General features: G+C 39.4%; 1 long non-coding RNA gene across 1 annotated transcript in view; it reads right to left on the bottom strand.

Annotated features, from left to right (window-relative positions):
* Window positions 1-323: 323 nt before the first annotated feature.
* Window positions 324-5,000, bottom strand: part of LOC138011232 (uncharacterized) — a 12,327-nt gene continuing 7,650 nt past the window's right edge. Inside the window, exon 3 of the long non-coding RNA XR_011124663.1 lies at window positions 324-924. This is a non-coding gene — a long non-coding RNA (uncharacterized lncRNA). The remainder of the gene's footprint in view (window positions 925-5,000) is intronic.

The following is a 5,000-nucleotide window of genomic DNA, read 5'->3' as shown; positions in this document are numbered from 1 at the left end:
CCATACAAGGCCTGTAAGTTTTCTGATCTTTTAAATCCTATTACATGGTTGTAATCTAACAAAACAACTGTAGACTTCGTAAACGAATTAATTTTCATTTAATCTTTCTCATTATGGGCCCCAATTTCGAATTAGATAGAAACTGAAAAACTGGTCCCGGTCCTCATTTGAACTTCGGAATGGCCTTGGAGTTAGTGGTCGTAATTCTGATTGCCAATCCCTACATTTTGTCGGGACTTGTGTCCAGTAAAGTTCAGTCCAGGCACGCGCACACTAACATCTTTGTCTTGTCAGATGAACACCCAAGGCATGAAACAATTGCATTTTTCTTTAAGCGGTTATTTTATTATCACCAAAAATGAATACAAATCAAGTCTTGCCTTGTATCTATAAACTTTCATAGAGCTGATAAGAGAAAAACATGCTATCCTAAAGAAAAAAACAAATCACTTCCCAATTCCTGCTACTATTACTGTTTAAAGCTTAGCTTCTATTACTATCATTCAGCAAACGAAACTAGCTAGAAACGCCGATGGTTTGAGATCATTGATTTTATCACATAATGTAACCCACAATTTGAACAGATGCTATAACCTTCGGGGCTCCGTTGGGACCTTCCAGTGAGGCATTCACAACCCTCTCGCTTCCAATGGGAAGTGAAATATTTTCTGAATTCCACGACCACGCGTCTTGCCGATAAAAGCGGCAATAGAGCTTCCTCTCAATCAGGCCGTTGGGAATGTCGGAGCTTACTGTCATCACACCGTCGACGTCGGTACCCTGATTACTGCCCGTTGCAATTTTTGCGTAGACGATGACTTGATAGGCATCTTGAGGAATTCCTTCATTTGTCAAATCAAGGGTTATATTATCTCCAGGCTTCAAGGTGAACTCTATGCCTCGGAAAGGGTAGATGGAATTCACCTGAAACCAAGGGAAGTGGGTTAGACTAATTAAACAACATGGATATTCAGGGATACCACATCTGCTAAGCTCACGTTTGGAGAAAGAGAGGAAGTTATTACATTACATTACAATGAAGAACAGTGATTGCAGAAAAAATCCTAAAGTTCGGCCACTCTTGTATGGAATACCATATATCTTTAAAATTCTTGAAACTTATTTTCATTCTTTAGGGTGGATTTTCCATTATATACGGACGGTAGTTTTGTCATTACATTTGGTGCTTCTTTCATGCAGTTTATAAATGCTCTCTTTTTATTCGATGCAGCTTCTTTCATTAGAGGAGTTTTGAACTGAGTGTCGAGAATAATCACGCGATGGCATTTGTTTTGAGTCTGGTTTGCTCTGATTGGATCAAACAAAACTTCCAGAACTTTTCAACCAATCAGATGCAAAACTAATTCCAATTATCGTTTTCCCGCGCTTGGCGCCGGCGGCCTTTACTTCCTTCGCGCTCTGATTGGCTAGTAAAACCAAGTCATGAATTCCTTCGATCTGCGGTTGGCTAAAGTGTGTGGTTCCTTGAAAACATGATCGGCTGTGTAATTTCATTTTGGTTTTGCGACACTCAACTGAAAACTGCTCTATTGGAGGTGGTCGTTCCATTATATTAGGTGCTTATTTATTTAGATGTGGTGGTGCTATCATTCTGTCAGGGTGCTTTATTTGTTCGGTGGTGTAACGAACATGATGCATTATCATGATCACTGAGCCTCGTTTTTTATCATACTTGGGGAGTGGAAACAAAACTTCCAGGTCCCTGGTCGAGGTTTAGCCATAGCGTCCCTTAACATTAATAGTCTGTTGTCTCATATTGACGAACTTAGAGTTTTTATGTCCTCTTCTAAAGTTGATATTTTACATATCAACGAATCAAAATTAGACTCTACAGTACGTGATAACGAAGTATACATACCTGGCTTTGAAATAGTCAGAAAAGATCGTAAAATTAACGGAAGAAATGGTGGTGGAGTATGTACATACGTTCGCACTAATCTGAACTATCGAATACGCAATGATTTAAATAATGATCTTTTGGAGTGTCTTTTCGTTGAAATCAGTAAGCCACGAAGTACACCATTTCTGGTCGGTACTTGGTATCGACCCCCAAGTTCTCCACCCAATTTATTTAGCGAATTTGAGAATGTTATTGCAAAAATTGACGCGGAAAATAAGGAATTATATTTACTTGGTGATATCAACTGCAATTTGTTGCCTGAAGCAATTGCAGTTAATTCTTCCCATCTGATAAACATTTTCGATATATATGGTCTTAGTCAGTTAATCACTGAACCAACACGTGTCACCCCGGACTCAAAAACATTAATTGATTTATGCATAACGAACTCCCCAGAGAAGGTTACAAATTCCGGTGTCATTCACCTTGGCATAAGTGATCATTCTCTTGTTTTTTTGTCACGTAAGACTCAATACTGCCGTACTGGCCCTCGCGTGATTGAAACACGGCAATTTAAACACTTTAACAGAGGAAAATTTTTAAGTGACCTCAATCAACTACCTTGGGCCAATGTTGATTTGTATTCTGATCCCAATGAAATGTGGCGTATATGGAAAGAAATGTTTCTTGGTTGCGTCGATAAACACGCACCACTTAAATCCAAAAGAATTCGAAAAAAACGATCTCCATGGATTACCAGAGAGTTACTGAACAAAATCCGAAAACGAGATTTTCTTAAAAAGAAGGCAATCTCCTCCAACAACCCGGCTACATGGGATCAATTTAGGTGTGCAAGAAACCAGGCAAACAACGCAATTAAACTCGCAAAAAAACTCTATGTTTCTGACAACTTGGAAGCCAGCAAAGGTAATTTACGCAAAACATGGAATGTTATCAACGAGCTAACTTCACGTAACAGTGGTAAGTCACGAATATTTTGGAGATCAAGGTAGATAATAAAATAGCAAGCAACCCTATGGACATTGCGGAAACTATTAACGATCACTTTACTAATGTTGCGCAAATATTAGCACAAGATATTCCTGCTGTCGACGTTAATCCTGAGTCTTATTTAGAGCCCACTGACCATTCGTTTTCTCTGCAAATTCCGAGTGTTGATATTGTTTCTAACATTTTGTCGAAAATTGATGAAAAGAAAGCCACCGGTCTTGATATGATTCCGAGTAAATTGTTGAAAATGGCGGCTAATATCATCGCGCCCTCTCTTACCTCAATATTCTCAAAGTCTATTCTAACTGGGATATATCCAAACGATTGGAAAACGGCCAAAGTGACTCCACTTTTTAAAAAGGGCATTAAATCTGACCCTAACAACTACAGGCCAATATCTGTAATCCCTATAATTTCGAAAGTTTTCGAAAGAATTGTTTATAATCAACTTTTCCATTATCTAGATGTTAACAAATTGCTACTGGGTTGCCAATCAGGGTTCCGTTCTCTACATAGTACGCTCACGGCTTTGCTTGAGGCAACAAATGCTTGGTCAGTAAACATCGACAATGGCCTTTTAAATGGCGTTGTCTTTATTGACCTTACTAAGGCATTCGATACCATCGATCATGAGATCATCTTGCGTAAGATGTCATATTTGGGTGTCGATCAGGCGGCCATAAAATGGTTCTCGTCGTACTTAAGTGGCCGAACCCAAAGATGTAATGTCAGTGGCAAACTATCATCTGCTCGTACCCTCAGTTGCGGCGTGCCGCAGGGTAGCATATTGGGTCCTTTGCTATTTTTAATTTACTTTAATGATCTTCCCAACTCCCTGCGGGGCGCCGTACCAAGAATGTTTGCCGATGACACCAACCTTACTTTATCTGCTAAAACGTTAACAGAACTTAAGCTAGCTCTAACCCCTGAATTAAATAGCCTTAGCAGTTGGCTGAAAGCTAACAAGCTCAGTCTAAATGTTGCTAAAACTGAGCTAATGATTATTGGATCAAGACAAAGGCTATCTGCCCAATGTGACGATGTAGTAATCAGAATTGATGACCAAATTATCAAGAGAGTCGTTCATACCAAATCCTTGGGTCTTACCATAGATGCTCACCTCTCTTGGGGCAAACACGTTGAAGAGATTTGCAAGAAAGTCTCTTCAGCTATAGGCGCCCTAAAACGTGTGCGGCCGTTTATATCCAAAGAAACTGCAATTCTAATTTATAACACCTTAATTATGCCTCATTTTGATTACTGCAGCCCCGTCTGGGACTGTTTGAGTGGTTACTTGAGTGATAAGCTTCAAAAATTACAAAATCGCGCAGCCAGAGTTATTACTAAATCACCCTTTGATGCGAGCTCAAACCACCTTCTTTCCAACCTCAGCTGGGAGAGGCTATCTCTTCGCCGAAAGAAACAAAAAGCCTTGATGATGTATAAAACCATGAATGACCTTGCTCCGGATTATCTACAAAGTCTTTTCTCTCAGCGTCACTCTGCTTACAACTTAAGAAACTCTGAGGGAAGGCTGACCCTGTCCAAACCAAGCACCAATTATTTGAAACGAAGCTTCTCTTACAGCGGGGCCATGCTATGGAATAACTTGCCCAAAAACTTAAAAAATGCTGCATCCGTTGAGCATTTTAAGCGAAATATCAAGAAGGTAGCTGATATATCGGATTCCCACACGGCAATCATGTAAAGCAGTTGTAATTAGTTTTAGTTTTTAACTTAAGCTTAACTGATGATTTTCCGTGTTTAAAATAAAGATTTACATACATACATACATACAAACCAGCTGCATGCTAAGCCTGAGCTCAGATCATAACAAATCAGTTAAATCTCAGAACAAACTTCGACCCATCGAATTACGTGTGGCTACCACAACCTGTCTTAAGAAAAGTGTTCACTGCTTTTCTGGACAAGAGACCCAGAAGTTAGTACACCCCTCGCAAACTGTTATCGACAAACAATTGAAAATGAGTGAACAAAAGAGGGAAACTGTTTAGCTGCTTTGCACACGTTAAAATAGCCATTTGATTTCACTTGGCATGATGGCTTGATATATTATAAATTTCTTTACAATGAAGTTGGCGGATGATTCTATACTCTGATCGAAGAA

This window comes from Montipora foliosa, chromosome 7, assembly GCF_036669935.1.
Source record: "Montipora foliosa isolate CH-2021 chromosome 7, ASM3666993v2, whole genome shotgun sequence".
In the NCBI taxonomy this organism is placed as follows: domain Eukaryota; kingdom Metazoa; phylum Cnidaria; class Anthozoa; order Scleractinia; family Acroporidae; genus Montipora; species Montipora foliosa.
Note: the sequence above shows the minus strand (reverse complement) of the source record. Positions and strands in the feature narration are given on the sequence as shown.